The following is a 26,471-nucleotide window of genomic DNA, read 5'->3' on the forward strand; positions in this document are numbered from 1 at the left end:
AACTGCACATTTTTGGCGCCTTTTCCATAGCATTGCTACTAAATTTGAATTCGTAACAAAATCATTCGAAACTTTATTTTAACATTCCACTGATGCGGAATGCGCACAAGTTTTTCATTTCGGTCGTGTATTAAAAAAAAACAGATTATAATATTAATTCTGTATCTTATTTAACCGTACTAGATTGAAGTTTAAGCGGGAAAACAGTTCGAAAAGTCTGTACTTTTGCTGCGTATAACGTCACCGTGACGTTAGTTTTGTTTTTCAAGCGTTCGCAGCGCCAGAACAAGCGACGTAAACTCGTAACTTTTAATTGTTTATCAATCGTCTTGTTGTTAGCATTAAACGTCACGACTGCACGTGAAAACGAAATTAACAGCTAAATAGTCGTAACTTTACGTTTCATGAAAATAGCTCTCGCGAAAAAGGACAATATATCGCGAGCGCCAATCAGAAGCTACGACTGGTTAAAATGGCGGACGGCCGTCGGTAGATAAAGCAGACGTGCGTAGCTTTCGTCCCAGCGTGCACGCCATCTGCGCAGCTCGCGATCGCGCATAGTCACGGACAGAAGGCAAAGCGGCTCGCAGCAGAGAGGCATCGCCCTAGATAACGGTAGAATCGTGGGTTGGTGTCGTGCTGGTTTTTCGGCGAAGAGTGCTGCGAAATCGTGGGATAACGTACAACGCGAACCGTCCACGGTGGAGAGAACCGTGGGTCCAGGACAGAGGTTATCCCGAGTGGTGTGTGAACGGGTGCCTTGAGGCCAGTGAGTATCGGCTGTTCGAGGCGACCGAAAGGAGGACCGTGCCCCCCGAGGAGAGCTTTGGTGCACCCGCGCCGCGCCGTGCCGCGCGAGACTCTTCGTCCAGTGCGGAATTTCTCGGGCCAGTGACACGTTCGTTTCTTTATTTTCGTTTCGTGGCATCGCACACGGTGCGCCAAGTCCACCGGATCCTCCCCTTGGGTTTCAGATGTGTCCGCTACGCCGACGGGACGACGAACCGAGCACAGGAGTAGGAAGCGAGTAATCGCCGGAGAATCTCTGTAGATTGGGATATAGTGGGCCGCAGAGAAAGACGGCGAGACATAGGAGAGAAAGAGGGACAGAGATAGTGAACGAAGGAGTGCGCGAGGAAGAAAGGGACGGAAAGAGTGCGACAGAGGGCCGTTAGACTCCAAGTGCACGGGGATTGTCGAGTACGCTGAACGGATTCGACGAATATTTTGAAGGCGCCTAGGTAAGGGGAAAGCCGATGTCTCTATAGGGATATGTGGCTTCTAAAAAAAGAACACCGTCCAACCCCCCCGTGAGGTCTTTGTGGCGTGGCACGCCAGGCAAACGCCGCCGGAAATCATGCACGGTGGCCGCCCGCGCGTTTTACTTTCCCGGTTGTTTTCGAATTTCGTGTTTCGAATATCAAATATTGCCGTCGAACGTAATTTTGCATTCAATTTTTTCTGCATTTCTCTTCTGGCTACGTGAAAAAATTGATTAGAAAATTCTGAATGCACGGTAGAACCTCGGTTATCGTGGATAATCTTCGATTATCCCGTGGCTTTATAACCTTAAATATTTTCGCGTTGTTCTATCGCTGGCGTACTCGTTCCTCGATGAACGTTTTCTCGTGTCAAATGGTGCCTCGAGGCTCTCGATGCCCGAAAAGGAACCAAGTTTTCGTCCAGGTTAGGTTCGTCTATCTCGTCAGACCGGCTTATCGTGTAGTTTAGATAAACCAGTCGTTTCGTTCGCGCGAAAAGCAGAAGCTTCTCGGCTAACCTGGCTGAAGTACGCGTTTCGAATAGGTTATTTTAGCTCCAAGTCTGGTACACTGCAAACAAAGTCGGATACCATTCTTATTTCCATGTATCCGATGCAAAAATTGGCAGAATTTTATTCGAGCTATAAAACGTAAATAGAAATCCTATATAACGATTTCTTCGCGATATTTATTCGCTGAACAATTATTTGGATAAGCTGTTATCGGAGGTGTGGAGAATATTCTTATCTAGATACAAATTTTAAAGAACGAGTCAAAGATAAATGACTATTCAAATATTTCTCGTTAAGGGGTCAGTCGCAGCCAGGAAAATGAAAATGGACACTTTCTTGTGTGTTTTTTTTTAAATTATTAAATAATAATTTTGGTTAATGAAATGTAAATATGTCACAAAGCATATCTTGAAGAACTATAAAAGAATTTTTGTTTTAAAAAAAGGTTAATTCATTTTGTCATAACAGGCGATGGCGTGGGTGACCACTTGGTTTGGGGTGAGCAAGATTTCTTCAAACTGGTGCACCTGAAAACAAAACTAAAGGTAGATTTAGAGAATATATTAGACTAACGGGTCCCCGATCGAAGGATATTTTATTTTCTTATATACTTTTCTTTTTATTCTCTATTTAAACACTTAATTTTCTGATGAAAATTGAACTTCAACTTCAAATGTGCGTCATTCTGTTTTGAATTAATTTTTTCCAAAATCCTTCGATCAGGGACTCGTTAGTCTAATATATTCTCCAAATCTACCTTTATTTTTGTTTTCAGGTGTACCAGTTTGAAGAAATCTTGCTCACCGCAAACAAAGTGGCCACCCGCACCATCGCTTGTTATGACGAAATGAATTAACCCTTTTTTAAAACAAAAATTTGTTTATAGTTCTTCAAGATATATTTTGTCATATATTTAAATTTCGTTAATAAAAATTATTATTTAATACTTTTAAAAAAAACACACAAGAAAGTGTCCGTTTTCATTTTCCTGACTGCGACTAACCCCTTAAATAAAAATTAGTACTCGAATTATAAGAAAAAATGGAAGCACTCAACATTCCAGGCAGATGATAATCCAATCTATAAATGGTTTACGTATTTTAGTATTTTATTCTCTATTTAATCACTTAACTTTCTAATGAGAATTGAACTTGAACATGTATTTATGTATTTTAGTATTAAACTTACCCTTGCCATTTTGAAATACTAAATATTTCCATTTGAAATTTTACTCAGCTGTGGTTACACAGCCTCAAACACTTTCCCCGTTTCGTCTTCCTGGCTCAACGGTGATTCACGTGAGTCACTGCTGCGCAGGAAGTGACTCGAGAAGAAAGAAACCAGGCACAACGTGCAACGCTTGCGTCTCGAAGATTTGTTTTTCTCGCGCCTAGAAGCAACGATGGGGGGGAGATCGAGATGGATGAAATTTCATCTCGGATAAAAATACGAGTACCGAAAATCACAATTCCGAAAGAATGGCTATCGGGATCAATGGATTTGTTGTTCGATGTCAAATAATTGCGCGACAAACATATTTGTAACGATTAAGCTGCTTGAATACGTTTTCGACACGGTTCAACGACGGAGCTGAAAGCGTGGCTGATTATTGTCGGTGAATCGCTATGGCAAAGAATACAATGTTGTCGGGTCACGTGACCTGTAAATTTCTGGCACCGCGAGTGATTTGTTCTTCACTTCGCGATTCTATGTACATTAATTTTGTGCTTTTATATTTACTATTCTACTTCGAGTAGAAATTCATATATTTGACTTATTTTGTTAGATTAAAATACCGAGCGTACGAACCCTCAAACGAACCTCCATTAAAACGAGTCTGAATACACAACTTATGTCAGTCTCAACCTGATGGGCATTACAAAGCATGAAGTGTATTAGTCTTCTTGTACGTAAATTAATTTTCACGCTTAATACGTAAAATTAACTTAGCGTATTTTAAACGTGTACATAGAAGAAAACTGTTTTTTTATACTGGATTCCCTGTACCGTTTGTTATGACGAGATAAATGATAAACACTAATCGCCTCGAATGTACAAATCCGGCGCGTGTTTAGTGACTTGCTTTCGTGGAATCTGATTGGTGCGTTCTCTATTCGCGATACTTTAGGCAGTGTTTCTCAAACTACACTTTCACCCCTTCGATAAGGGTATTAAATATGCCTCGAATTTTATGCATTCGAGATCGAGATATCGTTACAAAACAATTCTCACTAGTCCCCAATATTTTTCCAACTCTACGGTTTACGACACCGTAGGATTTTTTTAATTTCACTATACACATAGCATGCACTTTATCTTCTAAGTTTGAGAAACACTGGATTAAGGAATTCACTTGGTTCGACTTCTTGTTTGACGTTTAATATCGTTCTTGCCATTATTATTAGTTTTTTTTTTTAACTATATCCTTTTTGTGGAAAGTGCGTGTTGGGTTAGCCACCCAACGGCTTCCCAACTCGTTATCTGCGTTGCTTCTGATAACTTGGCACCTTCGCCACTCTCGTTTCCAACGTTACTTCCTATAAGTTTCATTATTTCACAAGCCGTTATGCGATTATAACGATCATTTTACAGTTTGTTAATTCGCTCTTAACATTTTCAACATGGAAAATATTATATTCGATATTCTCCAATTTTAGCAAAATCTAATTTCGTCTGTATATACAGGGCGTTCAGGCTATATTACTAGCCAGCGTTTTTCTCGTAAATGATACATATGGCAAAAAACTGAAAGAGGAAAAAGTGATACTGTTTTTTATGTGCAATTTAACCAGGTAGATAAGTCTTTCGTATTTATACTCTTTTCTAAGAAATGAAGATGACCTTCAGTTTTTTAAATGGAGTGATATACTTTTTATACAAAAGTATGGTAGAGTATCGAATTGTAAATAAAAAAGTATTGACCTTTATTAGCCCTAAACCTCATAGGTAACGAGTAATTTCACTTTATTACTTGAAAATATTCTTAACGTAATATCTATATACCTGGTTACATTGCGCACAAAAAACGGTATAAATTTCTCCTCTTTCATTTTTGTGTCATATGTAACATTTGCGAGAAAGACGCTGGCTAGTAATAGCCCGAACACCCTGTATAATTGTATACTCATATTTTACATTTATTTAATTATATCATTATATATTCGAGAAGTAGACTCTACGCATCCTGTACTTGAAATTCCGATGATTTCATTGCGTATCGCAATGTACGCTGATTGCGATAAATATCGACCTTAGGGTGTTGCTGTAGATATCGCGAGGATGAGTTGTATCTGTACGATAAATTCAAATTTGTAAAATGGCCTTTTCTTGAAATCGAAATTTCATTGCTGCGAATACGTTAACTTTCACGAAACAAGAACAATAATGGCTTCATATACATATTGATAAATATATATATGGAGCTTGTCGTAAGACCAGAATGAGTTTTAATAACCTAAAATTGATATTTGTGGTTGTTATGCAGATAGTTCCGTGCAAAATTACTATTACGTTCACTTTGCGAAGCGAGAATGACTCATAAAGTAACGCAACCATTTGTAACGCTCGCTATGCGAGAAATGACGTAAGGACAGCCTATCGCGTCACATCCGCATTGTTTTTGCATTGTTTACCACAATATTAATCGCTCTGACACGATTCGGTTGCATCGTTAGTTACATTTAGCGTATTAACGTATTAATTATTCGAGTTGGCAAAGAGTCAAGCTCGATAAACAAATTAATTTCACAAAGCGAATTCAGTTCCATTTCCGAAAATTGAAAGATACATATCATCCAGCTGAATATTAACAAACAATGGGGTTTTATACCCGGTCGAATGAAAATGGAATCGAGTATTTCAAGGTGGAAGTTAATATCCGAACGTGGCGGACAAAAAGAAGAGAGAAAGACACACGCTGAAAGCTGAAATTGCATTTCTTCCGTATCAGTATCAAGGCGTCCATTGCAGGGACCGAACGAAGGACACTAAATTACAAGCGTTCGTTTAAACGGTTATGGAGGCTCCCAGATATGCGTGTATGTATATAAACCGCTCGTGGCACTTCTGGGGTATATTTCAATGGGCGATACGTCGTCGTTCGCCGCTAAAAGTCTTGATATAGATGCACGCGTTATGCTCTGTAATCGATAGTTTCAGATTAACCCGGGCTACGTGCTGGATCGCGACGCTGCAATTGGAAAAAGTGCACGTGTATGTCGTCGGAGCTTTGTATCCCTCAATTGACATCCCACGGTTCCCGAGTCAGCAGTTTATCGAAACTCGTGCTCAATTTCCGTTGTAAACGTCGCTTTAAATCGTGCTGGGACACCAACGACGTTTCAGCGCACAACGAGCACGTGAACTAGTGGCACCACTAGTAGACCCCATGTTGGCGCTATTGGTTTCGAACGTTTGAACTAGTCCGCTATTCCGACTACTCGATCGCTATCTTTAAAGTCAGGTATACATTTTAATAAACAATCGAGGTTTCGACTGCATCAATTGTCATGCGAATATTTAAGCCATCGTGACGCTATGATTATACTGTTGCTCGAGCGACACGGGAAAATGCACGTGTGCGACGCCAGAACGTTTTATCGTGCATTTGGTAACCCACAGATGTCGAGTCAGCAGTTTATCGATCGTCGTATTCAATTTCCTTTGTGAATGTCGCTTTAAACACTTGAACTGGTAGGCGCAAGTTGAATTGACTGCTCAAGGTCGTCAACGGGTCATACTCCAACTAATTTGCCGCCATGTCTCTCAAATATATGATAACAGAGATCCAAATTCTTTCTGATTTTCGCGATATTTCATGCTTTATTCGAAGTCGACATTTTCAAAGGAAAAGTAACGGAATAGTCACGTTTGGAAATGTGAACACCTCCGCGAAGACCCTGCCGAAGACGATTACCTCAAGGGCAACGCAAATCTGGATTTAATCTGGCATGAATGACTCACCGTGAAAAGAATACTCGCCGTGACTCTGAGCCCGACACCTCAGACTGCAGGAGTCAATACGATTTCGTTACGTTCTGCGCGACGATGATACACCGCCAAGTATCGATTTGACGCGGCAGAGGAATCTGATACCTTGTTATGCGTGGATCTCGGTTGGACCCTCGTGTAATTGCTCGTGAGTAGAAAACATTGGCCACTCAAGGTCACAGACCCCTCTCTCCCACCATTTAGTTACCCCCCAGGATGCCGTCCGGCTCCTCCCATCACTCCGTCTATCCTTCCTCAGCCACGCCCCTCCGTTGCGCCAGACATTGTATTTCTCAATTCTTTAAAACAAATTCAGTGGTTTAAATTCGCTAATGACGGATATTTCAGTGAGGCGACTGGTACGCATTACGCGACCGCAAAGGGAGGGCTAACTGACCTCTCTTAAGCTGGCAGGACCAAATCAGCAGAATCATATCGGACTTAGTGGAATATTTAATACTTATTTTGCACTTATTGTACTATTGCGCGAGGCACTCGTTATTTGTTATATTTTTTTAGTATCATTTCTATTTAATATCGTAACACTCAGTATATTTCTTTTTAAAATTGTACTCGCCGGAACAGATGATGCGTTATCATTTTAATTAAAGGATATCACACGTCAAAATTAATAAAAATGAGAAAATCAAAGCGAATACATTTAGTACTGAATTTGTACTAATTTGTACCACCAAAAGAAATTTTGTACCTGGTACCGTTTTCAAGAAAATCGTGGGGCTGATAGTTTAACGTTAAGCTAGTGGTTGAAAATGTTTAAAATTAATATAAATGACAAAATCAAAGCGGATACATTTAGTACTGAATTTGTACTAATTTGTACCACCAAAAGAAATTTTGTACCCGATACCGTTTTCAAGAAAATCGTGGGGCTGATAGTTTAACGTTAAGCTAATGGCTGAAAATGTTAAAAATTAATATAAATGAAAAAATCAAAGCGAATACATTTAGTACTGAATTTGTACTAATTTGTACCACCAAAAGAAATGTTGTACCTGTTACCGATTTCAAGAAAATCGTAATATTAATATTAAGCTAGCTACGCCACGATTTTTTTGTAAACGGTAACAGGTACAAAATTTCTTTTGGCGGTAGAAATTAATACAAATTCAGCGCTAAATGTATCCATTTTAATTTTTTCATTTTTATTCATTTTGACGTGTGGTCATGCTAGCTTAATATTAAGCGCCACGATTTTTTCAAAAACGACACGAGGTACAAAATTATTGTTGGTGGTACAAATTAGTACTAAATAAGTACTTCTGTTGATTTGGTCCTGCCAGCTTAAGAGAGGTGGCTAACTGTCATGGGTGGTCCCCAGGAATATCGTTACGAAACCAATCATGGGATGCGCATGAGAAACCAAAAACTACCTTCACCGTTCCCTTGTTGACGGCTCAATGATATCTGTTGTTTGTATTGTACCGATGTCAGGAGAAATGTCAGCAAATCCATGTTACCGAACGATCAATTACTTCGATGCCTGTTCGATAGCGTAACACGATGCTTGGGAACTGATACGTGTCAGTACTAATGGATACGTCATTTCATTGGTTCTATCGCTGCATCGAAAATTCGAAAATTGTCTCAGCCAGATTTCCAGATTTTTTTTTTGAGCAGGATTTCGGGAACGTGGAATTATTTTCACCGGCGTTTTCATGGTTCGAAAGGTTCCAAACGCTTTCGATAGTGTCGTTATCGAGCGAAACGCGAATCGTGAAAATCGAGGATACGGTTACGTAAATCTGACCTCGTTAGCGACGAGCCAGCGCGCGCGAATTTCTCCCTAACAGCGTTTAATTTTTAATTGCGACGTGGAGCGGAAGGTCTACCGACTTGGCGAATCGAAAGATGCTTGCGAGTGTTTTTCTACATTTTTCGACGGGCTTTATAACCAAGGAACGTCTTATCGGCGTATTTCCTGTGCAGAAACGCGTCGAAAGCCATGAATCATCCTAACAATAAGTCAGACGCGATCGTGCGAGAAAGATTGCGCTAATAAGGTGCACGAACAAGAGTGAATCTCTTACAGTTCGATGCTTTCGTAAATAAATCCTGTCTCCGAATTTAATTAAATAACTTTTTGAGGAGTATGTTAAGGTATATGAAAATGAAGGCACGCAAATGACGATTATAAAAGATTTAATGTGATAACGAAAACTTTGGAAATAAACGGTTACAAGAAAAAAATTGAAGATCGATCCAAGATGGCAGCACACCGCATGGTCTTTCAATTTATCGAGACAACTGGAGGCGCCATGTTTGAAAACAGAAAGAATAAAAAACATAAAAGTACACGAAACAAAAGAAACATTGCACCAACAGAGTACTTAAAAATCTCGAATTAGCGACGATTGGAACTAGAATTTCAAAACGAAATATTTCGCAACGAAAATTTAACCGTGCAACCGAGTAAATGTAAACTGACACGTTTCGGTGAAAGTGCGCAGTTATGCAACTTCGTAAAAATGTATGAATTTTATAACGTAGATCTAGATTAGATCAATTTTCTAATGAAAGTTCTGCCATTAGTCTGCAATCGTTTTCTCGCATTAACCGAAGGAAAACAAATGACTGCAACACGAGTGCCTTTGAACCTAACCTAGACGTCGCCATTGAGATCCAGAGGACGCGCATTTATTTACATCGAGATCGGTCGACGTATGTTTTTCTCGGCGCAGTGGTCTCGATACGGATGGAAATAAAAGAAATACGAAGGTAAACGTTCGACAACGAAGCGGAATGACTTACGGCGAGGGGTCCAAGGGAGCCCCTTTGCTCGCTACGAGGTTCACGAACCCCGTGACTCATTTCGCGTCACGCAATGACACCGGCCATGTAAGCCCCACAATTTTCTTCGCTGACCGTGTAACGCATCGCTGGTGCTTCCAAGAAACGACGATATCGTTCCCTTCGCGCAGCCCGTTCATCTTTTTTCATGTTTTTCGTTCCGACTTGTCGACGCGATATGATAACCCCTCGATTTTGCATCGAGTCCCTCGCTTCGCCATCATTTTTTTCTGCTGCGCTGTCCAGCGAGCGAGGAGGGTCTCCATTCGGTCGGTACGTTATCGACGGAGACGGGAAAAATTTTATTCAACGATTAAAAAAAAAAAAAAATAATAATAAAAATACTATATAAATTTATTTCATCGTCGCGCAAGGGTCGCCACTTTTCTCGACCGAAAATATTCGGCGTCTGGATTCGCGACTATGTACTTCCTAGTAACTTGAATTTTTCAAGATGGTCTCCGCTATCAAAGTTTAAATTCGTTCAGACATTCCCTGCTTTCCGGGTGCATCCGTAGGTTAATAAAAGAGTGACCAGTAAATGTCGGAGTGTAGCTTACATGCTTCTGTTTTTGTGGATCATTTTCTGGAGTCCGTTTTCGAAATTCCATTTCGTCTATGGACTTGCTGGCTTTTCGATACGGTGATTGATTAGTGAGTTCTGTTGATCGGAGGGACACTGATCAATGGGATCGCGATGGAAACATGTCGAAATTATTTAATTGATAAATGGGGAAGTGTATTTCCGAAGCTAGATTTTGTCACTGAAAATCGTTGAATTTTCTTTCTCTATGTGAAATCAGTAAAAAATATCAATTGCAATGATCTCCCGCCAGTTATCGAAGAGGGGACTTCCCACTTACTTGCTTGGCTGATGACTTGAACGCGTGGGAGTTCAGCAGCGTTCAATGAAAATAGCGATGGCTTCGAATATTGCGCGAGCCACTCGTTATTTGTTATATTTTTTAAGTATCATTTCTATTTAATATCGTAACACACGGTATATTTCTTTTTCAAATTGTACTCGCCGGGAACAGATAATGCGTTGTCATTTCAATTAAAGGACTTCCTAGTCCTCCGACGCATCAGTCTCATTAGGTGAATATCAGACACTCTGTATAATACCCATGATAGGTAGATGCTGTGCTATGATAATATTAAGCGAAGCACAGGGATGGTAATTTTGATAATGCAAAGCTTAATGCGGTTAGCAGTAGGTACTATCGATTTTGTATCGCGAAAGCTATCACCGTAAAGCAATCATCTAACTGACTAGGTTTAATTAATCTAATACTGTCTTGTTTATCAATTGGATTACATAAATACGGCTTTGGTTGCAAGTAACTCGAGTAAACTTCGTTCCCAGGACGTTTTCCAGGCCGTTTTTTAGAAATTTGAGAAAATATCCGTGTAAATTTTTAACTTTTTTTTTTTTATTAAGTATGTGGTTTATTGTCGAGTTCATTATCGAGGGGTTCCCACCTCTGTATAATACATCTTCTTTTTACAACCTTTCTGCAATCTATCCTTATCTCTTCCCTCTCCCCTTTCTCCTTTCTGCAACGTGCAAAGAAAACTCTTATTATAATAGCACGGGTCAGTGGAAGTGGCGTTTTATGTAACAAAATATTGGTCTTCGTGCGAGATGCTTGTTACGTTATACCTCGTTTGTTACGAAATGAAATACAAGAGAGGAATAGGTCGCCTTTTACATTTTTCAACGGGAGTAAAATATCGAAGAGAGAGAGAGGAGGACGGTGCAACGCGAGTAGCGAAGATTGCTCATTACGTTTTCTTTTTATAATTTGTCAAAAGAAAATGCGAAGAGGAAATCCTCTTAGGAGGTATTATTTAAAAGCAACGACGCCTGCTCGATGCTACCCGAACAAAGTTCTGTTTACCAGAAAAAAAATTCGACTAATAAATCAATCAAGATTCTAATAATAAATCAAACATGGCAGGCATTCACAGCGTTCACCCGGGAGATGTTATATCCGCCAGTGGCGAGGCAGTCTTTATTGGCTAAATTAGAAATTATTAGAGGTTCGATTAAGCGTCATCTTCGCGAAAGAATACGAGAATGCTGTGTTCGTTTCGATACACGTGTAATTAAATACCAATTCTAGCGAAAGCGTCACTGGATCATAAAAGAATATATAAAGCACTTTTCATAAAACATTCTTATTTGTCATTGTATCTTCATGTGAGGTATACCAATGGATTCGTGAGATTCTCCCTATGAAAATGAGTCCAAACACGGCCCCATTCGGACAAGTTCTAATTGTACATACTTCAATGATTTTTAGAAATCATTCGATGACTTGAAATTGAAGGCGAGAGTGTTATCGATAGAACTGGTAGATTTTTCTAAGAAAAATGAGTCTAAACACGGCCACATTCGGACCATTTGAATTTCAAGTCATCGAGTCATTTAAGAAAATCATCAAAGTACGTATAATTAAAAATTCTCCGAATGGGATCATGTTTGGGCTCATTTTCTTCAGAAAAATCTCAGCGATCCATTGATGATACTGTCGACAAGATACAATGACAAATATAAAGAATTAGCTCTTAATGCGATAAATTTGTACCACTACGCGATCGAGCTTTCCGTGTCACTGGAAAATAAACACGAACATCGCGCGTAGAGATTCGAACTTCTAATTAAGATTGGCCCGCTTAAGGCGCGAGCCGGCCGGACAATTACATCGCACTGTTAATTAGGCGTTAATTATATCCCTCGATCCGTTGTCTCGTCGCGACTCGAAGTGAAATAATACGGGGTCGAAAAATATGTCGTGAACGCTCCCTCGATCCGTGACAATAACGCTTCCTGCTAATTAGGGTTGCTCTCCGCGCGCTGTGCAAGTTCCACTCTCCCTACAGTATTTTTCAACTACTCCATAGATAAATCAATACATCTACTCCTATTCAGTTGTATCATTCTTAACGATACAGATAGTAAAAAATAGTAACACGCTAGATACACAATCAGAAATGAACACGCAGACTTTTGATGCAAATAAGCTTTTCGTCTAAGCTTTAAGTTCTAAGCTTCTATTTAATTTTAGTAACCTAACGTTGAATAAATTCGTTGGTTCCATTTGCAACATTCTGAAATTTACATCAGGACCAAAATCTGGGTCGAAATTCATCTCCAGCGAATTACCTGAATTTATTCAAATCGTCTAAAGAGGCTAGCTCGTTAATAAGCAGTTGGAAATGATCCTCAGCGTCGACAACGCGTAATACGTGTGCCCCAGATCCGCGAGGCCAGCTCCGCAGAGGCGATTCACTTCCTGTGCAATCAGGTCCGATCAATTAATGCTTGAATGACTTCTTATTCGAACTCTGAACGAACGTCGAACCGACGAATAATTTGTCTTTCTAAAAGCGCGCCGAATTGCTTGAAAAATCGGATCTTCGACGAGCCTTAGCGAAACTACATCGTCCTCGGCGACCATTGTCCGAGTAATTTCAAACGAGCGCTCGACGAGGAAAGGCTTTGTCTAATGGAATACCTAATCTGGGTCGCGATTATTCCAAATAATCGTTCGGTGTTAATTGCTCTCGTGGCTGTTAAGAAATCCTAGATTTCTTTTTCGGAAAGAGAGAAAATTCGCGTTAAATGGTCGGAAAGAATTACCTCACTGTGCTTTAGAGCAGTGATTCTCAATTGTCGAGGTGCTGGTCGTTGTATAGATGAATTAAAATCACCTGGGAATATATTAGAGGGACCAGAAGGTATTGTCGTTTCTGCGATTGCGAATACTTGCTTATTATTTACCAGCACACCGTGTACCAATCAATTTTTATCGATCAGGTATTGAAAATTTGCACACTAAATGGCAGAAGGTTGTTGATAACGAGGACAATTATATAAGTAATTAAAGATAAAAACATATTATAAATTTATTTGTTTGAATTTAATGTAAAAGAAACGACATTACTTTCTGGTCCCCCTAATAGGTCCACAAAAAAGTTCGCCTTAATTGTAAATTCAACGTTATTGTCGGCTATTTAGAGTTCACTGAATCACATATAAGCAGAAAAAGACTATGTATTCGCGTTTAAATCATCGAGAAAATTGAGCTACAGCGCCGAGACGTATTGGTTCGCCGCCCTCGAGTCAGAAATCTCCGGCTGCGTCGCTTCCCGGTCGCGTCGGTCTGCGAACGAAATTCATTCGAGTCGCGAAACGGGGTTGAGAACCATATCTGACAGGGTGTTTCCGAGGGAACGAATCGACTCGACGGTATCCACGGTAAACTGGCGTAATTAACGCAACGCGCACCTGAAAACTTTGCCCGACCGGACTGTGGAGAACTCGGATTCTGTAAACTATTTTAATTAACAGCCGCGCTGATTCTGTGCACCGTTCCATTTAGGGAATTTCATTTTTTCCCCAGTTTTTGAACATCACCCGAGCGAACCTGCGAGATATAGTTGTACACGATATAGTTTCCGTCGAATTTTATACGTGTCGATAAAATAAATTATATCGTAATCGGAAGGAGTATATAGTAGGTGGAATAAGGGAAACGATTGTTCGGTTATCTTCGCAGGATACATCGATTTCTTGTGTGCACGTTTAACTGGGTTAAGTGTGTACAAACAGTTTTATGCTCCCACCTTCTGGGCTCCGCGGAAGACGTTAATCGCGAACTAATGTTCCCTTAAGAGGGTCGAGTAATCTCCGGCCAATATAGGGTAAAACTATCCTACTTGGTGTGTACCCTTTCCGCGTCAGCTGTTCGCAGCAGACTATCCAAATTTCTGTACGATGGTTCAGCTCCTCTAAACCTCTACCTCCTAGAAACTATCCTACGAATGATCAAAAACTGAGATTGATTCTATCGTTACCCAAGACTGAAGACAGAAAGTTACTGTTCATTATTCCCATTCATAGTGTCTTTATAGATAAATTGATGGTTAAATATACAGCGTGTCCCAGAATTAGTGTAAGAACCAGGAACGGGGTATAGCTGAGACGATTCTGAACGAAAAGTTTCTTTGCAAAAATGTCGAGTGTTGCTTCGTTTTTGAGTTATTAACGAAAAACCATCGACCAATCACAGCGCCCGAGTAGTAGGACGCTCGGGTCAGCCATTGTGCCAGCCTCTGGCGGCAGAGCGCGCTCTAATCGGGCGCTGTGATTGGTCGGTGGTTTTTTCGTTAATAACTCAAAAACGAAGCAAAATCCAACATTTTTGCAAAGGAATTTTCCGCTCAGAATCGTCTCAGCTACCCCTCATTATGGAAGAAAATTCTTTAACCGTGTCTTACACTAATTCTGGGAAAACCTGTATATGTCCCAGTGAATGTATCTGGTAGTCGAATATAATTGAGACAAATTGTCCCTTCTCATCTGGCTACGACCTTTGATTTGTAGCCCACCCTAGTTTAATACAATTATTTTTTAAAATAGAACCGAATAGAATTAAAATAGAAAACAGCTGGGTCGAGAGGCTCAAAACGTCATACAAAAGAAAAGAAAAGAAAATCATAGTGTGTGTTAAAATAAATAAATGCTCGAGACACAAAGGCAGCGAAGCTTAATTGTAACGTCGCACGAGGATTGCCGTGTCTTTCAAGAACACGTTATTCTCCGTATTATGACGCGACGAGTCAGGAGTAAACTGATTCTCTCAGCGTTTAATCATTGCTGAACCAGCCAAGGTGCCTTATTCGCTGGTTTCGCATTTGTCATCGCGGCATAAAAACCTCCAGCGTGCCATTTGAAGGGATTCATCGTTTTAAATATTTTCAACGAGGAGTAATCGCATTTTCGAGTCTGTCGGATTTTTTCCCTTTATAAAAAGAACAGTGTGTAAATGTACAACGCGTGGTCCGACTAGAATGGATTCCATTTACAGCCGAGATCGTGCAGATTTATGACGATTATATACAGGTCATTAGTCGCCAGTGAAAGGAATTAGATTGTGCGAAAGACCTCGTTAACACACTCAAGTAGTACTTGTACATCGGTGCTGTTTAAGGTATGAAATTTCTAAAATTCAGACTTGATTTGTCTTACAAATTGCAAGTTCGTAAAATCCTCGAAAAAATACATTTGACAACAATTTTATATCTCATCGAGACGTACAATTTTTGTTTAAAATATTTTTTCAAAGGATCACTTTTTTCCCCCAAACCATTTTTCTTCACTTCTTTGGGAATTTTTTTCTCGTAAATAATAAAAGTTGCGGCTATATGTTATATAACGAAATATGCTTCATTTTGATCGAGGAAGTGAAAAATAATTTTTATAGACAATCTTCAATTTTGACCAAAATCGACGGGCAACCCCCTTGCGAATTCTTAAAAAAATCTCATTTGATTTTTAAAAAATTGGGTTCTCATTTTACAGAAAAACTTTCTGTATGTTTTTCGTAGGGTCCCATGAGATCTACGACGAAAAAAAGTTTCATTTCAAAATTTTCGTTATTAAGAGAGCTGCGAATTTTTAAAAATTCGGCAGATTTTTACGTATTTTTCGATCAAAATGAACCAAAAAATAGACTCTTTCGGTAGCTTAATTTTTTTTCTAATTCTTCGTCTACAGGCACGCAGTTTCCCGTTTCTATCATTGAAATCCGTTCATCCGATCAAGAATTATGAATTTTTCAAATTTTACTCGAGAATTCTTTCCGAAGAGAAAGGTGCAGAATACCTATCGCACGGTTACTCAAATTTGGTAACAGCTGGAAGAAAATTCTTTAAACGAAAGTTGTACAGCATAAAAACGACCACAAAACTGCGTACACAATTTTTATGCATCGGTTGATGAAAAAATAATTTTCGGGAAAATATTATTAAAAATAATTTTTTTTTTAGATCTCTAGCCACGATGTTATAGTACGTCAAAAACCACTAAATTTCATATTTAACATTTTTTCAATATCTCTCATGGTTTCGAAGTTATTAGCAAAAATATAAATAACCAGAACTCCAAGGATTAGGTCCACGTGAGTTTTATTTCTACAAAAAATTCAGATCTTTCGGCGTGTACTGCCGAATTTCCTTTGTTAGCCTTTGCTGGAAATTGTCAAAGAGTCTTTCTAGTCGAGGATTCGTACGTACAAGCTGCGCTAACAATGTTAAATGGAGGCCCGTGTACACGAAACACAGGAAACCTGTATTTTCGTTGTGCCACGCGGTACAGGCTCCATTTCATCCCCCGCAACAGTCGGTGTTGACTCGGCTCGATAACAAACCGAAGAATTATTCTTCGTGCACTTCTACGACCGTGCCTCGATTATACCACAACCATTTCTTGCACACTATCTTTTCGTCATTCGGTACGTAAATATAGTCTCCTCGAAGTATTTTTCTTCGTAAAAAAAAAAAGAAAAAAACTGCAGCAGTTGGCAAGAATTCAAGGCGTTAATTAATTATACCACGACAGGATAACAGGTTTCAATGGAACAAGTGTGCCATGTTTAGCGACTGTATTGCCACAAATCGTACTTGTAAACAGACGTTTGCAAACGCGCCTTTATCTTGTTCTCACGATTGCATAATACCTTTCAATTTAAACATTATTGCGACTCTATGCATCCTAGAGCGCGGCATGTGAACTCGTTTCACGTTGAACTCGTAGGCACGGCTCGAAAATACACTAGCTGCGAGGTTAATTATGCGAATAAAAATGCCGAATTAATAACGAAGAGAGGTGTACGGCTGCAATGCGAAAACGACTGCAGTAAGAGTGGATTCTATAACGTTAAATTAATCCTGCCAGGAATAAGGTTGAACTTTTCTTTGGACAGTCGAATTTATTGACTTTTTTTTACCATTTAGTAGTTTTTTATGCCTAGAATTCATAAATCTAAGTTGTAATGTTAGGAATCTAACGGTTTCGAAGTTATTCGTATGCAAAGTCGGTGTATTTCGGCGTATTTCTGTCAATAAGACTCCAAACCTCTTCAGACAGTATTTTCGTGACGTGTTTCACCATTTCAATATCATTCTCTACCTAATCGATCAACGGAGCATGGATGAAAGCCAATATGGCGTCGGATTGACCAATCATACATACCAAAAGTAACTCTACATACGATAACTTTTTAACCGTCGTATTCCTAACATTAAAACTTCCATTTTTGCGATGTAGACATCAAAAGCTACTAAATAGTACAAAGAACAGTCAATAATTTTTAGTACCTCGAAATAAAATTCAGCCAGGAATAAATTCACGAACGATATCGAGCAATAAATCGCCTGGGAACGTCATCGACGAAATTGCTTGGTCGATCGAGCAACTAAATTGCAGCATTTTCGTTAATACTCCGTTCCTTCGTGACCGGTGTCGGTAAAAATTTAGGATACGTTTTTGGGACGGTCCTAAGTAGCCTGCTGAGTCTTCATTTTATACACGAGTACACATTTTATGCGTAAGTATAGAAAAACGTACGTTTTAGTACGAATAAGCTCGTATTCGTCGTATTTTATTCGCAGTCGAGGAAATCAACGACGCGTTGAAATTAACACATTGCTAATCAAACGGAGATCTCCCTACCACGACGTGACGGATGACTAGCCAAGGACGAGTGAGACATTCCGTATAAATATAACGCACGGTCTCCCAAGAGTTCTTAAAATTTCTCTCCGTCGAGCCATAACGGAGATTCGAATTAATCTCGGCGCAGTTACGTCGTTGAATTTTCTAAAGCGACAAATTGAATTAGTTTTATTCGTAACGGCGTAATCGAATTATTACGCAATCGATCGTTCCTCTCTGCATCGCCAAAAATATTCCATCCGATTCCACGGCGGCCATTTCGCCAAAAGTAACGTTACGTATTCGTGATTTCCGGTCTCGATTAATCATATCATCAACGAAGACGTCTAGTTCCATTCGGAAAGTAGCGAAATTGCTCGCAGCGGATGTAATCCGACGTTCTGGCGCGGTACGTGGAAGCTGTTCTCGCGAAAGACTATTATTATTGACTTTTTCATCTCTCTGGTAATTAAGAACGCTGTCAGGGGTCCATTAAAGCATTACGAGCCGCTTTCGCGACGTTAAGAAGCAAGTTTCAGCGCCAATCGCTGCTGCTCAGGCTCCAGAGAGTTTTAACAATGGCGACAGCCACCGGGTCGTGAACCCGTAGCTGTGTCAGCGATTACGAAAGCGAACCTTATCGATATTTTCTTCGATGTCGTTATATTTCGGGAGAATAATGAGGCGAAGTACGCGATCGATTGAATTTTTATCAGATTTTTCGAAAGCCTCGCGTTGCTTTTTTTCCCCGGTCGTCTCGCTTCCGGTCGTATCAATTCGCGGATAAAATTCGCTCCACTGGCGATCCGGATCCTATATTCCGTCGCATTCGTAATTACTGGCACGGTTATCGGGTCGTGCCGCAAAGAATTATCAGTGGAAGAGCCGACGCCGAGGGAAATGCGATGCAATATTAATTAACTTCTCAAGTTTTCCTCATTCTCGGTCGAGCTGGCATCAGAGGTTCAGCCAACAAGTGGAATCCACGGCTCGCATGAATAGAATACTACGCCTCGATCGGGATCTGGTTAGAAAAAGCGTTCCTTATTTTATTTCCGTCGCCCGTGTCGAGCCGAATATTCGCTCGACTCGATTTCGACCCAGTTTCACGTCGTCCATTTTGCGCAGATATTTTCAGAGTAGATCGTGTCGGCCGCGTCACCGCGAAATGGTGGTTTAGCGCCTACACAGATCTTCGGATACTTCGTGAATATTCCTTTTGGATCGCAAAGCGTCACAAAAAATTGATTAGGAGGTCCTTTTCGACACGCCGATACAGTAAAACTCCGTTTATTGGAGGACAACCGGATTGCGATTATTGGATAGTTCGGATAATAGAGGTTCAACAGGTATCCGCTTCACTGAACATAATTTTGTTCGTCGGAACAAACTTTTACTGTACATATAAATTACTAACTTTATAAATTCCTACGTTTCTTTCTTTCTTTCTTTCTTTTTTTTTTTCAGTTTCAGTTTTAGTTTTACAATCTCGCGTCTACTTCCAGGACATCCCGTACACGGTGCGCAAGCACGTAAACATATCAATCGACGGTCGAACCGGGAAATATGTAAAGCAGCCGGGAGTCTGGGATAACGCTCACCGCGCGGAATTTATCAATTTCAAAACAATTGGATTCCGCCATATTCGCGCGGGGGTTCTAGATCGATATCTCGCAGGGAGGACGCGATCATCGATCCACGACGGGTCAGCGGTCCCGCAGGCGTGCCGTGTTCCGCCGGCAGCGGGGCGGGGGGGTGGTGGTGATGATGATAAGGAGGGGGCAATCTTACATACCATCACGGTTTCCGGTTCTCGACGACAGTTTCCGGCATCCGAGAGTCACCAATTGGCCGCAGGCACTCCCGCGCTTCTGGGACACGGATTGACCCAGTTGCTTCAGAATCCAGATTCACGATGGCTCTCGCGAGAGGGGAGGGGGGCGTGGGTTAGACGGAAGAGAGCGGGAGGGGGGGGGGGGAATGCAGGGGAACGCACAGGGACGAGTGTGTTTCTTTGACATTTCGCGGATCGCTGGCAGGCAGCCGGTTTAATTTACCGGCAGCCGTTTTATTTCCTTCCGTTGAACGGGAAACGAAATGAATTCGACCGTGCTCGTAATTACGACGTCAATCCGTTCTTCCTTTGGGTGGAAACGATACGGTGACTCTGTTTAGGAAGCTATACCTCGATATAACGACGCGCGTCGCGGCAGCTTGGATCGTTTTATCGAGGTAGCGATTTTACTCCAGGAATGGAGGTTTTATGTTTGGATCACGGGTATTGCGACACGTGGTAACGGAGTAGGCGAGCCAACGAATGATTTATTTCATCGATGCATACGAATGTTTGCGTATTTTCTATAGTATCTTTGCGAAAGGATTATTAATCGAATCGCGATGTTCTCCCGATGAAAATGAGCCCAAACACGGCCCCTATCGGATTACTTTTAATTCGAGTCACTGAATCATTTCTAAAAATCATCAAAGTACGTATACTTAAAAATGCTCCGAATGGGATCGTGTTTGGGCTCATTTTCTTCAGGAAAATCTCAGCAATCTATCGATGATAGTCTCGCGAAGATATAACGAAGTACTTTTAATACACTTTGATATAATCGCAATTAAAAACCTTTGGTGTATTGCAATTTCACTGGGCTTTGCGTCTCTAAAGGGGACGGTGATACGTGAAAGATGCGATATAGGAAGCTACTGGACCGAGTTAAATCCGGTCTGCGAAGTTGGAATTCGCAGAAAGCCTGGAGTATAGTAGAAAAATTACTTCCGGTTCGGCTACTCGCTATTTAGCGATATCTTCTCTCCAAGATCGCGACCGTAATCTATCCGACCCATCTATTCTTTGGCTATTTTCGCGTGTTCGTTTTCGTTTCTAGTCCAGAGAATATCCAGATAGAAATTCGAAAACTTCTCAAGAATTATTTTACAAGTAACCGTTTTAGAGTCCAACGATGGAAGCGCTGGATATAGAAATAAAATTTTTTAGAGTTGCCGCAGAATATCGAGCACAGCTTTCGCTTTTATTTTTGGTGGCGCCACTTTTTCTTGTTTTATCGAAATGTTTTAACGTCAGATCTCTTGATATGGTTCTCTTTTTTTCAGAGAAGTGGCGTCGCGATAATTAACAAAAAGAGGGCGCAAGGTTGAACGGGGGTGGCACTCGACTCGAACACGCCTGTAGTGGTTTACCGATAACGTTTTCCTGGATTTCCTGAGGGTGAGTCCTCCCGTGAATTTTTCACCAGCTCGTCTAAATTAGCAGGCCGCGTAGCTTACCAACGATGAAAAGAATTTTTACTATACAGCAACCGTAACATTTACATTTCGAATATCTTCGGAAATATTTATGCATTCGATCCTGTCGATTTTCCACGTTTATCGCTGCAGTTACAAAATATTGCCTACGAAATCGATTTCCGACAAATTTAATTTAAAACGGCAAAACGCAGTCTCTTTACATTGCACGAATAATTCCAGTTGAATCGTCGGATGTTCAAATGTTTTATGTAGAATTTCACGAACAGAAAAAGTGCATTCATTTCCGTTTTGCAAATTCTACATTTTTCCCCAAATATTCGGTATAGAATTCTTTTATCTCTCGACTTTTACGAGAATTTCGTCGGTACGCGAGTTTTGATCTGCGTTTAATTTTTGTTTTTATTAATTATTTTCGAAAAACGTCTGTTAGTTGGTAATTACCCCACTAATGCTGGCTTTATCAGAAAAATGCATTTTTTCCAGAGCGATGGAAGGTTCTCGAAACATTTAATCTTGAAAGCAATTTCTATCACGGGCGTGGAACTTGAGTCAGTATTCACATTACAAGCAGAGAGCAACTTATTCGCTTGGCTGATCCGACATTTCTCTCATTTTTTTTATTTCCGCGTCGCTGAAATAAATTGTACTTACTAAGTGCTCGCGGGAGTAATTTTCCCCAGGAGATATTGCTATTACACAATTTTTACCCGGGTTCACCTAACCCTGAAAAAGCCAATTGTGTGTTCCTGCAAATTGCAACGTTTCACTTCTTTTTCGAGCTTTCCAATTCGCGATGATGGTCGAGTTTAATTTTTAAGAAATTATTTTGCCTCTGTATCAACATTAAATGCACGAGATTTCGCCGTTGAAAAATGAGCCTAAACACGACCCAACGCGGGTTTGAACACCATTGTTGATTGAAGGTTAAAATCGCTGCGTACCCCGCTTTCAAGTGACAATGTCAAAATTATCGATTCACTTTAAAATGGGCCAGCTGTAATTGTGCGAAGTTAATTTCGTTAAGGAGAACTACAAATGGCGCTGGACCTCGGTTAAAGGTAAAAAGTCTACACCAACCCCGCTTTCGAGTCACAGGCACGTCCGATTTTGTAGCTTGAAAGCGCCGAGCTGCCATATGCTTTTATATATCCTACGTACTACATGTATATATAAGCACTATACATACGCATATAATTTCTCGTTCAAATTTTTTTTTCTTTACGCCGTGCTTAAGACGCATAATTGGCCCTTGCATGAGCTATTGAACGACCCATCGCTACGATTGAAGGGTCTAACGCGTCGTGAACGCGCATATCGACTGGTCGTATAGTTTTCCATGCTCGTAAAGGGATATATCGAAGTTGCGAAAAGCTGGTAGTTCCGTCATTAATTCTACTTCGTTAGAAGCTCGAGTACTCTTCCCCCCTCCCTCCGTGCCCTCCCTTCGCGAAAGACTCGAATTAATTCTGTTTTGCAGCAGAAGAGGGCTGCAGTGCAGCCAATTGCATCCTCGAGTGTCTCGAGCCCTGTGTTTCACCTTGTTTCCTTCGGCCGTAATTAACATAAATAATCGGGCCAGGAAGGTTTCAACAGGGATTTGTTGTTCCTTTATCGCGTGGATTCGTCGCACAGATTTATCGGGGCGTACGAATTCCGCGAGCGCGTAATTCGCTGTGACGATTACTCGTGCGCGAGAGCCGTAAATTAATATATCGTTCGTTGTCGTTGATTTAGACGAACGAGGAAATTATTAAACGATTGGGGACAAAATTTGATCCTCGTCGTATGAAGTATATCTTAGGCGTAGTGGCGTCAATTTTCAGGAAGAGTTAGCATTTTATAAATAAATAAGTAAAAGCACTCTTGTACCGAATAAATATTAGAAATTCTGTAAATATAGTAACTGATACAAAGCGATCTCTTTTTACCGATGGAAGGTGAAAGATCCCCGCTTATAAGAAACTATTTTAACTCGCATAGATGACCTCGTAGGCTCGCGTCAAGCAAAACTGAGATTGAATTTCATCTATTACTTGCGATAAAAATTCTAAATTAATAATGCGCAATTTCTTTAACGTCCAAGATCAAGTTTTAAAGACGCAAATGTATAGATACGCGTGCTTAGATCCACACGGTGCGTGGAAGGTCGAAGCAGACGAAATCGTTGGTCGAGTATCCGGAGTGGGGGTAATTCTAGGGCGTCCCTGACCGGCCGAAACATTTGGCGCGCACCCGAGCCGACTTTGATCCCGCGCATCCCTTTCGCGGTCGCCAGAAAGTGTTTCGTGCACGATACGACGCAGAAATCATTTGGAGATGAAAAATGGTCGGCGAGGAGCACTCTTCACTTCGCTCTTACCTTACGAACGCCGAGTCCCTGTGACATAGTTTCGCACAATAGAGTAGTCCACCGCTTTTACCGAGGCTCCGCGCCATTCTTTTTCATTCTTAAAGGCCGGCCTCGCGGGCTGGTGTTCATTTTTAATCGCCGTCCCTCTCAGACCGGCCGCGTAACAATTCCTCGATATTCTCTCGCGCATTAATCTCCCACCAAATTCTTTTGTTTTGTCGTCCAATCGTTGATTTCTTTTTTTTTTCCACACAAAGGGACAGCGACGATTTGTTCCAGCGCGAAGTTTTTCCAATTATTCTAATCGATTTCAAGGAGGAATTGCAATCGCAGAAATTTGACGAAGTTGAAGACCTTTTCGCCTTACTTATAAAAGATAAATAGAAAGTTAGTTCAATTTGTAATGGTATAATTTTAATTGCGAAGAATTGGAAATGTCAAGGAATTAAATTGATGGAAACGTTAAAATTATCATGAAGATTGAATCATGAATTTGGAAATTCGATGAAATTATCCCGTGGTTCCCTTAAGGGATATTCGATCGTAGCTCGACGCGAAGTATATCCTACTTTTTCCCGGCAATAATGGCCGCTTTAGGCTAGCAATTTTCGCCGGCATAAAGAGTATCGGACCTTCGTCGTGCTCTAAAAGCTCATAATTGCGCGGTTCCCGAATCAATGAACCGTTAATTGGTTTCCAGAATAATGCAAAGAAGAGCGGGCACGATAATCGCGCGGCGAACAATTGTGCATCCACGAAACTTTACCAAAATGTGACTAAAGTATCACTAATTAACCGTGCTGATGCGTAATTGTATGTTTGCAATTAATTATGCATAAAAGTAGCCGCCGGCGATCGAGTGGAACATTCCTTTCTCTAATAAAACGAACTTTTCGTTAATCTTTCCAAAAACATCTGAGGAAACGCGGAGGATTCTTAAAAATAATTTTACTAATTTGCATAAATTGCAAGAATTACTTTGCATAGTCACAGTCTGGAAATTTATTAGACTTTTCATTATTCTACTTTTTCTCTTCGCTTCCGGAAGTGGATTCCGTGCTCCTCGACGACACTCCTCCGCGTGACCCGCGTCGCGACTCTGATGAACTCTGATCAACCTTCATCGCCTTTAATTAAACGCATCAGTGTCAAGACGTCCACTCGAGACAATTGCAACCTCGGAATGCACGAGCACGCGGGTGTAAAGGATGTTCCTCGAATAAAAATTAGCCGCGCAGGAGGCGAAGCCTATCGATTCCTCCTCGAGATGCTTTCTCACCCTGACGCTCGAGAGATGACTTTCACTGCGGAGTGAACCAAGAAAAAAAAAAAAAAGAAGGAAAAGGATTTAGTAGACCTTCGACAGAAGGGAAGTCTTCCTTGCCTAAGTCGATGGCTGGAATACTTTGGGTTCAGCGACGTTCGAGGAAAGTATCGCGATGAATCCTTTTTCTAGACATGAAGAATTTCCAGTAGTTTACTGACAGTAGTTTTCACCGATATGAATTTTGATCGACAATAGTTTTTACCTACATTCATTTTTATCGACAATAGTTTTTACCGACATCAATTTTTATCGACTCTAGTTTTTACCGACACAGAGTTCATCGACACTAGTTTTTACCGATATCAATCTTTTATCGACACTAGTTTTTACCGACAGAGAGTTCAACGACACTAGTTATTATCGACACGGAATTCAACGTCACTAGTACCGACAACGTCACTAGTAGTTTTTACCGACACTACTTTTAATCGAGACTAGCTGTGACTAACACCAGCTTTGATCGACACCACTATCGACCGCGATATCTTGACGTTTAATTAAGAAGAGCGTTTAATTTAAAAACTGTATGTATTTCGATCATTTCTACGGGACCTGGTTCCGAATCACCATAAAACAAGAACCCACGTTTGTTGGATTCCTCTGGGCGAGTTCGCCCATCGAGTCCGCTATGGAAACATTTTCCTAGGCTGGCTGTTGGACGACATAGACGAATAGGAGCGAGCCAGTTACCGTAAACAACCGCGATTGACGAAGTTCTGCATCCCCCTGCGCTCCGCTAACGAAATAATTGATTAGCTTTAACGAAATTTCGTCGATGCTCTCGGGCCAGCAGGTCCGTTGCAGCTCTAGGTGAACGTCATACGTCGGGAATAAAGGGGTCAGCACTTTGAACTCTGTTAGAGGAATTACAGCCAGGCGCCGCTGGAGGGGCTCCGTCGGTATTAATTTAGCAAATGGACGTGGCGTCTCTCTGGAAAAGTCGGGGAAATTCTGGCGAATCGAAGACGCGATGAACGGATTTCTAATCCAGCGCGGGATCGTTGTTGATTATGGAGATGATGCTAAATTTGGGATGATGTTTTAGAGCGGATAAGAGGACTTGCAATGATCGATGGAGGATGAGTTTACTTCAAGAGGGCTAGCGAGGATTATTCTTAGTTTCATGTTTTGAAATTGTTTCGAAAAGTGGCAAGACAGTTGACATTTACAAGCTGGTCGAGATTAGGGGGGTTTGAGACGTGCAAGACTTTCACGGCTGTTAGGGTGTTACAAAGTTGCAGGACGTGAATGATTTTCATTGTTTGGGAAGACTTGTTGGACATGGGGGCCTTACAGGACTTATAAGATCTCTAACGGGTTGTAAGACTTGAGGGACTTGCAAGATTTTCAATGGCTTGTAGGACTTGCAAGACTTCAAGATTTCCAATGCCTTGTAAGACTTGCAAGATTTTCTATGTTCTGTACGACTTGTAGGATTTGCAAGATT

At 40.8% G+C, this 26,471-nt stretch overlaps 1 protein-coding gene across 3 annotated transcripts in view; it reads left to right on the top strand.

Moving 5' to 3' along the window:
* Positions 1-541: 541 nt before the first annotated feature.
* Positions 542-26,471, top strand: part of LOC128880042 (ras-related protein Rap1) — a 36,275-nt gene continuing 10,345 nt past the window's right edge. The window contains exons 1-3 of one of the 3 annotated variants that reach the window (XM_054129692.1): positions 543-898; positions 975-1,241; positions 21,192-21,306. The gene's annotated coding sequence lies outside the window, so the exon portion shown is untranslated. Of the gene's footprint in view, positions 1,242-21,191; positions 21,307-26,471 lie in introns of all 3 variants that reach the window. The other 2 variants (XM_054129691.1, XM_054129693.1) reach the window with 2 other exon arrangements.

This window comes from Hylaeus volcanicus, chromosome 7 (assembly GCF_026283585.1).
Source record: "Hylaeus volcanicus isolate JK05 chromosome 7, UHH_iyHylVolc1.0_haploid, whole genome shotgun sequence".
Lineage (NCBI taxonomy): Eukaryota > Metazoa > Arthropoda > Insecta > Hymenoptera > Colletidae > Hylaeus > Hylaeus volcanicus.